This window comes from Equus asinus, chromosome 20 (assembly GCF_041296235.1).
Source record: "Equus asinus isolate D_3611 breed Donkey chromosome 20, EquAss-T2T_v2, whole genome shotgun sequence".
Classification (NCBI taxonomy): domain Eukaryota; kingdom Metazoa; phylum Chordata; class Mammalia; order Perissodactyla; family Equidae; genus Equus; species Equus asinus.
This window is the reverse complement of record NC_091809.1, coordinates 22,837,662-22,852,473: the sequence shown is the minus strand read 5'-3', so window position 1 is coordinate 22,852,473 and position 14,812 is coordinate 22,837,662. Positions and strand designations below refer to the sequence as shown.

General features: G+C 48.2%; 1 long non-coding RNA gene across 1 annotated transcript in view; it reads right to left on the bottom strand.

Moving 5' to 3' along the window:
- Positions 1-307: 307 nt before the first annotated feature.
- LOC123278783 (uncharacterized) overlaps positions 308-14,812 on the bottom strand; it is a 26,943-nt gene continuing 12,438 nt past the window's right edge. The window contains exons 3-4 of the long non-coding RNA XR_011496164.1: positions 3,576-3,704; positions 308-614 (exon numbers count right to left, since the gene is read on the bottom strand). This is a non-coding gene — a long non-coding RNA (uncharacterized lncRNA). The remainder of the gene's footprint in view (positions 615-3,575; positions 3,705-14,812) is intronic.

The window sequence follows — 14,812 nt, the reverse complement described above, 5'->3', positions numbered from 1 at the left end:
ACATTGGTGTTTGCATTCTCAGCTAGAGGGTCAGCTAATGCGGTAGAATGAGGACTGACTCAAGGGACAACGCACAAAGCATTTGACCACAAAAACAAGGGCAGTCTCTTCAGGAGAAAACCAGCTGGACCCTAAGTTACACACAGCTTAATGACAAGGCTCCCCAGCACATGTGAACGGAAAATATTTAGTTTAAAAATGTTGACACTACAATATATAAAACAGCTGTTATAAATGCACATAGTGTATTCTGTAGCTGCCAGGTTTACTTTGGGGGTTTTTTGCGGGGGCGGGGAGTGTAAGTTCCACTGTGGTTGAGACTCGTGTCTTCACCCTTGAAAAAGCCCGCATTCTATCGCAGTGATGTGGGGTCAGGCTTAGCCCCAACTGTGAAACACTCAGATCAAGTCATAACCAGTTTTATTGCAAAAGGACCCTGTACACATTTAGCGATTCTAGCACCTTACTCGCTACCCAGCAAGTTATTAACACACAGAAACACGCATCCCGAGAAGCAAGAAATGTCACCCAGCGCTTCGGCATATTAGCAGCTTCTCCCTCCTGCGCAACAGGGCTCGCGTCACTGAGGTCTGGGAACACTTTTCACATTCACCCTGAGCGAAAGATGGAAAGACTTAAGTATAAATGCAACATATTAGAAACAATTCCTTACCTGAAAAGTCACAAACTAAAGCATTTTATAGAATTTTCTACAAAACACCATACAAACTGCCTTCCCTTATTCTCTCTCCCCCCTGCATCCAGTGAGCCACCTGGATGTCTTAGGGCACCATGGTGACTCTCAGAGTGGATGGCACACAGATTGGTATCTTCAAATAACCCACCAGGTACCTTCCCCAGCCTCCTGCAGCGCACCAGTGGCGGCCCTCTGAACCCCTAAGTCGGTTTGGAGGTTCTGGGCCATCTCCCTCCCCAGCCACTCGGTGGCTTTCTGGTCACCACGGAACTCGCCAAGCGCAGCGAGGCCGGGCCTGGTGTGACGAGGCTTTTCACCCGTTTGCAAGCAGTCTGCTCGGTCCAGGCCGATTCCCACCCTCCGATGTCCGCGTCTCAGGAGCTTCTACGGCCCCGCATCCCTCCACCGGCCGGTGAAAAGACCGCGCAATGGGCACAGCTTCCTCCAATGGAGACCAGCTGGATCTGCGCTCTTCCGTTCACTTTTTTTTTTTTTTTTGATATTGCATGATCAATCTGTATTGAATAAAAAGCATATAAATAGGGGCTGGCCCGTGGCCGAGTGGTTAAGTTCGCGCGCTCCACTGCAGGTGGCCCAGCGGTTCGTTGGGTCGAATCCTGGGTGCGGACATGGCGCTGCGCATCAAACCACGCTGAGGCAGCGTCCCACATGCCACAACTAGAAGGACCGACAACCAAGAATATACAACTATGTACCGGGGGGCTTTGGGGAGAAAAAGGAAATAAATAAAATCTTAAAAAAAAAAAAAAAAGCATATAAATAGACTGATTATCACTTCACTCACCAATACATAGAATTAAGAGCTGGTCCTTGAGGGGCCCACCCCGTGGCTGAGTGGTTAAGTTCTCGCACTCCGCTTGGGTGGCCCAGGATTTCGCAGATTCGGATGCTTGGCGGGACATGGCACTGTTCAGCAGGCCATGCTGAGGCCGTGTCCCACATGCCACAACTAAAAGGACCCACGACTAAAAATATATAACTATGTACCGGGGGTGCTTTGGGGAGAAAAAGGAAAAGTAAAATCTTAAAAAAAAAGAAGAGCTACTCCTTGAAATGTTAAAGCTTTAGTTCTTAAATAAAATTCGTAAGATACTATCCAGTGACAGCGAGCTTAAAAAAGATGTAACCCTCAAGAATTGGTTGAGGGCCGGCCCAGTGGTGCAGCGGTTAAGTATGCACATTCCACTTCGGTGGCCCGGGGTTGGCCTGGGATCCCGGGTGCGGACATAGCACCGCTTGGCAAGCCATGCTGTGGTAGGCGTCCCACGTATAAAGTAGAGGAAGATGGGCATGGATGTTAGCTCAGGGCAAATCTTCCTCAAAAAAAAAAGGGAGAAACTAAGAAGGGCAAAAAAAAAAATTACTACAGTATCTTTTGGTGCACCATTTAGAGTCAGAATAGTAGCAGACGACATGGACAATTATACAAGTTTCATTGGACTAACTTCATCTTTGATTTATTGGTGTCGCTTTTCCCCTTCGCTATAATTAAAAATTAACTATAATGATACAAACATTTCAGTTATATCATTCAATATCATAAACGATAACTTTACTAGTTACACAGATACGGTACATGATAACTCATGTGACAAAAAAAGGACCCAATAAAATTCCCAAATATTTATATTATAATTTAGCATATGTTTTCATACAAAGAATTTAATTCACCTATGATTAGAAAATTAGCATTAGTAAATGATTTTCTTGAGTTTTTCCTTAAAAGCTATAGTAATTTTATCAGCATTAGTTGACTAAGTTCTTTACTCATCCTAAAATTATGTTCACTCTTTATTGATGAATTTAAAACATAAGAGCAGGTCTGGGAAGGGAAGAAGAGGGTCACACAAGCAGTCATTTATCTGGGTCACCAGCACTTTCTAAAAGAGGAACTTTGTCAGAGGGGCGACCGGGTTTCTTGTCTAGTTGTTTTGCTAGAAGCTGCCTTCTCACGACTGGTGACATGTTCATTCGAGATGCGTGTCTTTGAAATGGATGCCTCGGCAATCACACGCTTCATCTCAGGCACTCACATTACAATCCCTCCTTGGTGATGAGGCAGAGAAACCTAAGGATTTGACTCTGGGAGCTCCAGGTGCCCTCCCATCCTCCTCACTGTGTGGAAACACGCTCCTTCAAAACCTTCATCTCCACCAGAGCAGGAACTCGCACCCAGAGTCGTTTTAAGGTTCTAACCAAACAAGTCTTTCTCGTAGCCTAACCTTCACAGAATTTCTTTTTCTTCTTTAATGCTTTTTATTCTTTTTTTTTTTTTTTTTTTTGCTGGGGAAGATTGGCCCTGAGCTACCATCTGTTGCCAATCTTCCCTTTTTTTCCTCCCCAAAGCCCCAGTACATAGTTGTATATTCTAGTTGTAAGTCCTTCTAGTTTTTCTATGTGTGTCTTGGCCACAGCATGGCTACTGATGGACGAGTGGTATGGTTCCACGACCAGGAACCAAACCCAGGCCCCAGAAGCAGAGCACACCGAACTTTAACTGCTAGGCCATCATGGCTGGCTCAGAATTTCTTGATAAATACAAATTACAGTCTGACTCCAGCAACTCCACGCATACCAAAGCAAAACACGGCCAGAAACAGCCCCACGGCAACCACAGTTACCACCTCAGAAGGGCCGAAACCCCGCCTGCCTCTGCATGTGGATCTCCTGGTTCCAGTGCTCTGCAGCTTTCTCCATCTCAGCACTCCTTCTGTAGCTGTTCTGAGCAGCCGGAGTCCACCTGCAGGGGGGCAGGCTGCCCAGGAAGAACCCAGGGAGCTTCATTTACAGACTCAAAATTAACCTCAGCTTGGAATCGCTGGCCTCAGGCCCCTGCCTCCCAGTCAAGGTTACTCACCTTCCTCGAATGGGACAAAGATGTGCCGGCCCTGTGGCTGAGTGGTTACAGTTCCACATGCTCTGTTTCAGCGGCCCAGGTCCATGCGTTCACATCCTGGGTGCAGACTTGCTCCATTCATCAGCCATGCTGTGGAGGCATCCCACATACAAAATGGGGAGGATCGGTGTGGATGTTTGCTCAGGGCCAATCTTCCTCACCACAAAAAAGAGGAAGATTGGCAATGGATGTTACTTCAGTGACAATCTTCCTCACCAAAAAATAAATAAATAAATAAATAAATAAATAGGGCCAAGACCCTCAATTCCATTGTTCGAATAAGAAACCAGCAGAGTCACGGCTTTCCTCCTGTGTTTTTTAAATGGTAGAGAAGGAAAATTCTAAGATACTGTTTGTGGATAAAGATATTGACGAATTATTTCCTTGAGACAGCAAAGGTGCCAGCAAACTATTGTTTTCACATTAACAAATTACTACATAAAACAACTAAGCATGTGTGAATTCTGTCCTTTGTCCTCTGTTTCAGGATCCCCAGGTGCTCTGTGCCTGGGGATTCCATATCCGGTTCATCCATTTGAAACTCTCAACCCCACACTCATCCCCCTGGACCCATCCAGTCATTTCTGTAGCTAACTCCTAAGCATTGCATAAATACTCCCTCTTTCAAGCAATGTAAATGGCCCCAGGTTGAATCCACTTGTGATTCTCTAATTTCCCTCAATTTAAATTATTAATTTGAGGGCCAGCCCCAGTGGCCTAGTGGTTAAGTTCAGCGTGCTGCACTTCAGCAGCCCGGGTTCACCACTCGTCTGTCAGTGGCCATGCTGTGGCAGCGGCTCGTGTACAAAAAAAAAAAAAAAAGAAACAGAGGAAGATTGGCAGCAGATGTTAGCTCAAGGCCAATCTTCCTCAACAAAAAACAAACAAAAAATCCAGTAAATTATTAATTTGCAATTGTCTTCCAGGATAGACTTTGATATCTTGGATAAGTGCCACACCCATTGTATTTGCTCTGTTCTCCCTAACCTGTGACACCATCTGCTCACTGAGCGGGCACACACAATATTTTAAGCTGGCTTGTCTCCTGTGAATGGGTGTGTGGATGTTATTTCGGGCCTCGCCACAAGAGGGAGCTTCACTCTTTCCTTTTCTGGATAATCTTGGGAGCAGTTTTCTGGAGGATTTTTATACAGGGGTATAGAGTTGATAGAAGTAAAAGTAACACTGTTCAATTTCGTTTAATTTACATGATTTGATTTTCCATAGGTTGTTAAGAAAGCAGTAAATTCTGTGAACTCGGACTGGATTTTCCTGATTCTAAGGGCAGTGAAAAAACTCCATACCTGGAAAGAAGTAGGAGTAATCAGATGGGAGGAAGGATACCCTCTGAGGAGCGGACATTAGCGCTGAGAGCTGAAATCAGTGACATTTCCACACATCAATAATTAAAGAGAAGCAAGAGTATTTTTCAAAATTTAAAGAGAGACTAATACATTAAAAAATTATTAGTCTAAAAGCTAGTATTATTGTAACTTTGGCTTATAACTCCACATTTTGTTTTTTATGTGATTTAAAAGACTAATGCATTAAAAAATTATTAGTTTGGGGCCGGCCCCGTGGGAGAGCAGCTAAGTTCGCATGCTCCACTTTGGCAGCCCAGGGTTCACCGGTTCGTATCCTGGGTGTGGACCTACACACCGCTCATCAAGCCGTGCTGTGGCGACATCCCACAAAGAAGAACTAGAAAGATGTACAACTAGGATATAGAACTATGCACTGGGGCTTTGGGGAGAAAAAAAAAAGAGGAAGATTGGCAACAGATGTCAGCTCAGGGCCAATCTTCCTCACCAAAAAACAGAGAAAAAAAGCATACCTAAAAGTAAAAAGAAGCTATATAAAAGAAAGATGTTTCCTTTTGTTCTTCCTAAAAACAAAAAACAACTCTTTCCCTCCCCTCAGTCACAAAGACACTCTCCTACATCTGCCGCTAACTTTATATTTTTGCTCTTCACCATTTCCGTGCGGGTTAATCATAATGTATGATGTGAGGTAGGGGTCTCAGTTCATCTTTCTGCAGGTCAATATGCAATTGTCCCGGCATCGTGTTGAAAGGACTTTCCCCATTGCATTGTCTTGGCCCATTTTTTGAAAATCAATGGACCATAAATGTAGGTGGTTATTTCTAGACTCTCAGTTCTATCCCATTGATCCATGTGTCTACCCTTGTGCCAGTTCCACACTGTCTTGATTTTTGTAGCTTTGTAACACATTTTGAAACACACTACAGTTAATTTCTTCCTGCTCTCCACCCCATCCTTCTCCTCTGAAACCCAGTGACTCTCCTCTTCCCCAGCTCCGTCCAGCTGAGATCCTGCCCTTCCATCCTACATGACTCCTCCCCCCTGGTCTTCTGCTCCTCGTGCCACAGGATTCTGCTGCTCCTTCCTCTGGGGCCCGTTCCTCCTCTCTCTGGAAATCCACTCTCGGCTGCAACATTCCATCTCTTCAACCTCATTCCCAGGACCTCCTTTCCCCTCTCAGGCCACTGCTCACCGCTTCCTGAGCTGGTTCCCCTTCCTTGAGTAGGACTCTGCCCTGGGTCTGGCTGTCTGGGTCTGTGGGTGTGCCGTGTCCCCTGTCTTCACAGAGCCTCCACCTGGGACGCGCATGACCAGAACTGGCCCCAGTGTGCATGGCTCACCAACATCCCTGGGGCCTTTCCCTGCACCCCTACTGCCTTCTCCTGTCCATCACCTGTTACCCTGGGTCTAACTTGGGGACAGCCCTGAGAGTGGAGCAGAAGGGACCTTTTACCAGAGAAAGGAAAAGAGCTAGAAAGATCAGATGGCTCCCCTTTGCAGAAAAGACAGTGAACGTGTGAGTTGTTACTTAATTTAACGGTTCATCTATAACACAATCTTTCACCAGCATCTAATCTGTGCTTTGCCACCTCCTTATGGGTTTGCATCCTTCCAGCAGAATGGGAGATGGACCACTTATTAAACTACCATCTCTCAGTTGCACTGCCATCCGAAATGTTTTTGTGTGTGTTGCTAGAACTGGGTCTCCGCAAACCACGCTGCTGCTTCTCAGCAGGTTCCCTGTGAGCTGCAGAAGGCGACAGAGTGAGACTGGAAGGCGGGCAGGGGAAGAAGGGACCTGCTTCTTCCTGTTTCTTGTCACACCCCAGCAGAGGCAGTGCCTCCTGGCATCAGCTGCTGACTCCAGTCTGTAGTTTTCCCATCACTTACAAAACCAGCCCCACTGAGACTCTCTGGAGAAATTAGCTCCAGTCAGGCTCCACCCCTTTCTCAGGATTCTGAGTTCTAGGGGCCGGCCGGTGGCACAGCAGTTAAGTGTGCACATTCTGCTTCGGTGGCCTGGGGTTTGCCGGTTTGGATCCCGGGTGCAGACATGGCATTGCTTGGCACGCACAGCTGTGGCAGGCGTCCCACATATAAAGTGGAGGAAGATGGGCACGGACGTTAGCTCAGGGCCAGTCTTCCTCAGCAAAAAAAGGAGGATTGGCATCAGATGTTAGCTCAGGGCTAATCTTCCTCAAAAAAAAAAAAAAGAAAAGAAAAAGATTCTGAGTTCTATACTCCCCATCATCCAAGTTTCTAAGATTTCATATTTCATCTTCTTCCATGTGGTCCCCGAGTCCTAGAGAGAAGAGAACGCTTCCTATAGTTGCCATCTCCTCCACAGTTTTGAGTTTTCTGTGTTTCCGTTCTTCAATAACTGGCCAATAATTTTTATATGAAATTCTCCTCATTAGTGTAACTAACGTGGCTTCTTTCTTCTGACTGGACTTTGCATGATGGAAAGACCATCCTTTGATTTCCTTCAGTCTACACATTCTTTGCCAGCCCCAGGGGCCGAGGGAGTTTGAGCTCAGAGGCAGACACTCCCTCTGCGGGGCCAGTCCCTTGGTGGGGTCTTGGATCCCTTGTGTTGACTCTCAGAAACTCCTTCCTTGTCTGTGGTGGCCTCTGCCTCTCTGCATCTTGCCCTGTGCCTCTCTTCCCTTTGAGCTTCATCAGCAGCCCATGCTCCAGCTTCAGGAGCCTGGCCCCTGACCTGCAGGAAGCAGAGCAGACTCCATTCACCAGTTGTCGTGTGGGTCTGTTCCAACCTGCGTGGGAGCCACCCGGAGGGCTGACGCAAGCTGCCTGTCTCTCTTGAGCCTAACTCAGATCTCGAGTGGGAAAGCAGCCGGCCCCGCTCATAAAAGCTGCACGGCAGCCTACAGACCCACAAGTGGCTGGGGCCAAAGATTATGGAGTTAAGACACAGACTAGACTGCCCAAATCCTGCAGAGAAGCTGGAGTGCGATTCTTTGAGAAATTAGGACGTTCAAAAGCAGCGGTGTAGGAAGTGATGTCAGGGAAGATGGTGGAGTGGAAAGACCAGGTCTTTGTGTCCATCTAGACAGCAAACCGTACAGCCACAAACTGTCAGAAGTTAACCGTTTTGAAGTGATAACGTCTATTTGAATTTGTGGCTTCCAGGGGGAAGGCTTGGCTGCTAAATTGCGGTAATTTCAGTCCATGTTAGCCTTTAGGGAAGGAGTGACTCCCCATCTCCCACCACCTCCCCCGGCGCAGACAGCGCTGGAGGCCGCGGCTCTATTCCAGGTGCAGCTTGCTGGAACCAATGTGGGACAAAAAGACCTTGTCCTCCCATGATCTGGGTTCTATGTTCCGACGGCTGATTACTGCTTTCGATCACCGAGGTGCAGGCACCGAGGCTGGCGGCCACTGTCTCAACCGCCACCAGCTGAAGTGGCTTCCAGGAGATTTTAAGGAACAGCATCTGTTTTTATTTTTTTCATTTTTTTCTTTTTTCCCTTTCTCCCCTTTTGGGGGCCAGACGTTTAAGGATTACAACACTCACAAGGAACAAGGGATATGGGCAAATTTGGAAAGCCACGGCACGGGCCCAGGAAAAGACACAGAATCAGAGATCCGGTAAAGCTCTTACGCTTCCCCATCGGGCTGATCCACAGCAGGAACACCCTGCAACAATCTAAATAAAATTTAAAAACAGCCAGCCCTGGGCAAAGGGTGAGAATCTCATTTTGAGAGTTACCACATTGTAAGATTTGAATTTCTAGTTTTCACCAAATTTTACAAGGTAGACCCAAAAACAAACAAATAAACAAACCCAGGAAACAGGTCCATTCCAAAGAAACAAAACGAATACACAAAAACAGTCCTTGAAGAAGCCCAGATGTTAGACTCACGAGACAAAAAAAAAATAAAGGAACTATTTAAACGTGCTCAAAGAGCTAAGGGAAAACAGAGACAAAGACAGGATAGAATGTATGAAAAAAGATGAGAAGAATATCAAGGGGCCGGCCCGGTGGTGTAGTGGTTAAGTTCGTGCACTCCACTTGGGCGGCCTGGAGCTTGCAGATTCAGGTCCTGGGCACGGACTTAGCACCACTCATCAGCCACACTGTGGCAGTATCCCACATACACAACAGTGGAAGATTGGCATGGATGTTAGCTCAGGGCCAATCTTCCTCACCAAAAAAAAAAAAAGAGAGAGAGAGAAAGAATATCAATATAGATAGAAATTATGAAAAGGAACCAAAGGAAAGTGATGCTAGCATCATGGCGGCATAAGATGTCCCTTGTTTTTGTCCCCCTCAACAACAAAAATGTGGCATCCATCCATGGACAAAAGTGCCATTGAGGGACCTATGGGATCTGGCACCACACGCCAAGGCGCCCAGGAGGAGTCTCGCCCACCCGTGCATCGAGCATCGGGTAACAGGCAGACAGACTTCATTCCCAGCCGTGGACCCTGCAGTGGCCTGTGAACCGGGTCCAGTCCCTCGCGGCCACAGTCTGGTTGCCCCTGGAGAACACGGACCTAGACAATCACCCGTGGATGAGAGAGCCTTTGTGGAAGTCCAGGTTTCCAGAGGAGGAGCTCCAGCAAAAATAATAATAATAAATAATAATAATACAGTTTGGATGCATTTCAGAGGGTAAGACGAACAGCTTGACGTTAGCTGCACCGTCCCTCCCCCAGGGTGGCACAGCTTAGGGCCAGGAGAGATCTTTGTGGCCTGTGATCTCTCCCAAGGGGGAAAGGAAGTGTCTGTGAGTGAATATCTGGTCTCTCCGGCTGTGCGAGTCACTGCCAAAGGGGCCCATTTCTCTCTTGCCCCACCCGGAGCACCGAGCTGTGAGCTGCATGACTGGGGGCTGCGAAGTGATGGGGAGAATGGGAGGTAAGACTCTTGAAGGACATTAAAGGGGCGTGGACCCTACTATCCACATCACAGCTTCCATCAAGAAGCTTGACCACGAGCTGCTGGGAATTCCTCACCTGCGTAACCCCCCAACTGTCCCACAGGCACCCCCAGAGCTCTGCATACCTCACCCACACCCCTACCCCGTGGTCGGTTCTCTGTGTGTGCTATCGATGGTAACGGTGGCAAGAGAGGGCTCTGGCCTATAGCTAGTGAGCACGTGAAAGTTGGCAGAATCTGTGGGCCAGGAAGAGACCACAAATTCAAGCTTTAGTGCCAACTTGGGAGAAAAAAAGAGAGGCTGTTGGCACCTGACCTGGTGTGTTACAGGGTCCAGAGAAGGCTCACAAGCTTGAGAGCTCCGCCACAAGAGGGAGCAAGAAGAATGGAGCAGGTGAGCTCAGAGAAGGCCTCAGACAGCCTCGCCTCTCAGCACAGCTGACAGAAGGTCTTTCTCTCTGGTTTTTTTTTTTTTTTTTTGAGGAAGATTAGCCCTGAGCTAACTGCTGCCAATCCTCCTCTTTTTGCTGAGGAAGACTGGCCCTGAGCTAACGTCCATGCCCATCTTCCTCTACTTTATATGTGGGACGCCTACTACAGCATGGCTCACCAAGCGGTGCCATGTCCACACCCAGGATCCAAACAAGCCAACCCCAGGCCACCGAAGTGGAATGTGTGCACCCAACTGCTGTGCCACCAGGCCGGCCCCAGGTCTCTCTCTCTCTTGAAGGCGGTTAGTAAAGATGAGGAGGGAACTGCTGCTTCAAATGCAGATGGTAACGGACACTTCAAAGAACGTGAAAAATTCAGGTAAAGTAACAGCTCCAAAGGATCACAATAATCTTCCAGGAACCAAACCCAAGGACAGGGAGATGGGCAACTTACCAGATAAAGAACTCAAAATAGCTGTTCTAAGGAAACTCGAAGAGCTACAAGGAAACACAGACAGACAATTCAATGAAATCAGAAAAAGAATACACACACAAAATGGGAAGTTTAACAAAGAGATAGAAGTTGTTAAAAAGAACCAAACTGGGGGGCTGGCCCAGTGGCACAGTGGTTAAGTTCGCACATTCCGCTTCGGCAGCCTGGGGTTCACCAGTTCAGATCCCGGGTGTGGACATGGCACCACTTGACAAGCCATGCTGTGGCAGGCGTCCCACATATAAAGGAGAGGAAGATGGGCACAGATGTTAGCTCAGGGCCAGTCTTCCTCAGCAAAAAGAGGAGGATTGGCAGTAGTTAGCTCAGGGCTAATCTTCCTCAAAAAAAAAAAAGAACCAAACTAGGGCCAGCCCAGTAGCATAGCAGTTAAGTTTGCACGCTCTACTTCAGCAGCCCAGGGTTTGCCAGTTCAGATCCTGGGCACATACATACACACCGCTTGTCAAGCCATACTGTGGCAGGTGTCCCACATATAAAATAGAGGAGGATGGGGCCAGCCCCATGGCCAAGTGGTTAAGTTTGTGAACTCTGTGTTGGCAGCCAGTTCAGATCCTGGGTGTGGACATGGCACCGCTCATCAGGCCATGCTGAGGTGGCATCCCACATGCCACAACTAGAAGGACCCACAACTAAAAATATATACAAGTATGTACCAGAAGGCTTTGGGAGAAAAAGGAAAAAAAAAATCTTAAAATAGAGGAAGATGGGCACAGATGTTCGCTCAGGGCCAATCTTCCTCAAAAAAAAAAGAAAGAAAGAAAGAACCAAACAAAGCTTCTAGAGCTGAAGAATACAAGGAATAAACTGAAAAATGCCATAGAGAGCATCAACAGCAGACTTGATCGAGCAGAAGAACGAATCTGTGAGATTGAAGACAGGAACTTTGAAAATATCCAGGCAGAGGAGAACAAAGAAAAAGAATGAAAAGGAGTGAAGAAAGCCCACATGACCCATGGGATGCCATCCAAAGAACCAGTCTGCAAACTCTTAGAGCTGCAGAGGGAGAAGAGAAGGAGAAGGGGACAGAGAGCTCATTTACAGAAATAATGGCCGAGAACGTCCCCACATACAGCAAGAAGGTGGCCGTCTACAAGCCAGGAAGAGAGGCCTCCCCAGGAACCGAATCGGCCAGCATCTCAGACTTGCAGCCTCCGGAACAGTGAGATATAAATGTTTGTTGTTCACGCTGCCCCGTGAATGATATTCTGTTTTGGCAGCCAGAGCTATGACCAAGGAGGAGCAAGGAAATTAAACCCCTCACACCAGAGATTTGTCAGAGAAGGGCCAGATAGTTGGGGTTAAGCCTGACCTTTGGAGCTGGAAAGACTTGAGTTCACAAGTCCAAGTAACCTTGGACAAGTCCCTCGAGTTCTCTGAACCTCTGCGTGCCCTTCTGTAACATAGGGGTGATAAGGCTGTTGTGCGCCACTGCACAGCACATGGCCTGGCACCATTTGGGCCCTCGATACATAAAGAGAGGTGCTGTTATTGTCGTCATCATTGCTTGTATAGTTGTTCTTGCTAACGATACGATGGGGCAGGGAGGCCGGGTCTGTCATGGCTTCAGGAGCCAGGCTGAGGGGCTTGGACTTGCTCTCCAGAGCACTGGGGAGCCATGGGAGGTGTATGAGCAGGGGAAAGATCCCTTTGGGACTGGGGTGAGTGACCAGGAATTGCAGGCTGGGACATCACCCAGGTGATGGGTGTCTGGCCCTGGGGGGTGGCCATGGGGATGGCAGGAGGGAGAGGAAGAGAGGAGCTCAGGATGAGTTCTGAGTACGGGGCTCAAATGGTGACCCTGTGACCCAGGTTGGGAGGAGCATTTAAGGGGAGGGGGCTTTATCTGGATTTCAGTTTTGACCTTGCTGTGCCCATGCCCTTCCCTCCGCCTAGAATATCTTTGCTTACTGTTCCTTCCCGAAAAAGTCCCTGAAGACGCCGCGAACACACCCCTCCTCTGAGAAGGTGGAACAGATGCGGTTTGCAATTTCCCGAGAAGCCGGCTGCGCATCAGGTTATCCTGCAAACGTCTGGATCCCGGCTTATCTCACTCATCCCTCCCCTGGGAGTTCCTCTGGGGCAGCCCTCGGCTGGATCCACTGCCCGATCCCCCGCACCAGGGGACGGGATAAGCCTCCGCGCAACAAAAAGGAAACCCGGTCCGCAGGATGCTGCTGCAGTTCCGGCTGCGGCCACGCGGGGGCGGCAGGGGACAAGTCAAGAGTCGGAAGCGCAGGCAGAAGTTCTGTGCCTGCCGGGCGTCCCCAAACCAAACCCAGACCTGAACCTTTTTTTCTTTTCCTTTTTTTTTTTTTTTTAATTAATGAGTACGAGGGAAACCCCCACGACCCAGTTTTTCCCACCTGCCCCACCCACCCAGAGGCGGTGTCCCGCGACCCAACAGCTAATGGAAGTTATGCAAAATCTGTTAGGTAAGTCCCTGCTCTGCTCAGAATCCCCCACAGCACCCACCTGGCTGGGGATGAAGCCCCCCTTCCCGCAGCCCCCGAAGCCCCCCACCGTCTGCCTCCCACACCCGCTCCTCACCTCCCTGCCTTCATCCCCTCCCAGCTGCTCCCTCGCTCCCCCTGCTCCAGCCTCACTAGCCCTTCAATTGCTCCCACTCACCGCAGTGTCTAGCTTGGGGCAGTTTTGGAGCCTAGAAGAATCCATCATGGTGGTTACTTTGTAAATGCATGGTCAATTTAATGATACCCTTAGAAACATAGTTTCCCCTAAGCCTTTAGTTACAGTTGAAGCTATTAGGTCTCTGATACACCTGGCAAAGGGGACAGTTACTTGCAAAGGGGCCACCGGGTACGTATTTGGGTCCATTTAGAAAAGCAGTGGGTTGAAAGCGCTGAAACATTGTAGATGGCATTTGGAAAAGTGATGTACGTTATTCTTTCATCTTAAATGCCTCCACCTAGCAAACCGTTTTGAAGACCCTGGAGGTTCTTACAAATCTAAAAGTTGGACACATAAATAGGGGGAAATGATATTCTCTTAAACATTCTGATACTGCTTTGAAACGCAGCTGAACTGTGGTATACTTTTCAACCTAAAGTTGCCAGCCTCAAATCAATTCTTCATGCAGCACTATGGGGTATTTTAGGAATTATTTTCTGCACTTTTTTTGTGGGGTTTTTTTGGGGGTAAAATACATACAACATACAATTTACCATCTTGACCGTTTTTAAGTGTCCAGTTCTGCGGCATTAAGTACATTTCCATTGTTGTGCAGCCATCCCCACCAGTCTCCAGAACTTTCTTATCCTCCCAAACTGAAACTCTGTCCCCATGAAACGCTAACTCCCCCTCCCCCAGCCCCTGGCCCCTCCATCTACTTCCTGTCTCTATGGATGTGACTCTTCTGGGACCTCCTGGGAGTGGAATCAGACAGACCTTTTGTGACGGGCTTGTTTCACTCGACATCGTGTCCTTGAAGTTCACCTACATTGTAGCGTGGGTCAAAAGCTTGTCTGTGTTTTTCAAATTAAATTTAAATTAAAAATACAAAAGCACGGGCGCATGATTCAAATAAACGAGGGCTCTTGCAGGGCGTGTCATGAACAGCAGACACCTGCGGGGTCTTCGCTTTCTCTCTGGCTGTTTCCACGGTTCGGAATGGGTGCTGCTCTGCACCCACAGGTGAGTGGAGCCCTCAGCTGCCGGTTTTCTGTGGTGCCGGGTCAGGATTTCTCTCACAGCCTCCCTCCCCCGCACCCACCTCCCCACACCCGGTGTCGACCCCAAGCTTAAGCTCCTCTGGTGGCCATCTTTGAAATTTTTCAGCTATTTCCCATTTTATGTCTTCTTCCCCCAACTGTAATTCCTTTGTTTCAACTGGGAGATATTAAAAGTAAGCGGTTTTAAGGCACTTCCTGGGTGCCAGGCACTCCCCGGGATTTCTACACAGATTCGTTTCATACCCACAACAACCACATCCGATCTCAGGTAGGCATCCTGACTATTCCCTTTTAGAGATGGGAAGCTAAGGCCCAGAAGGGTTAAGTGACATGCTCCG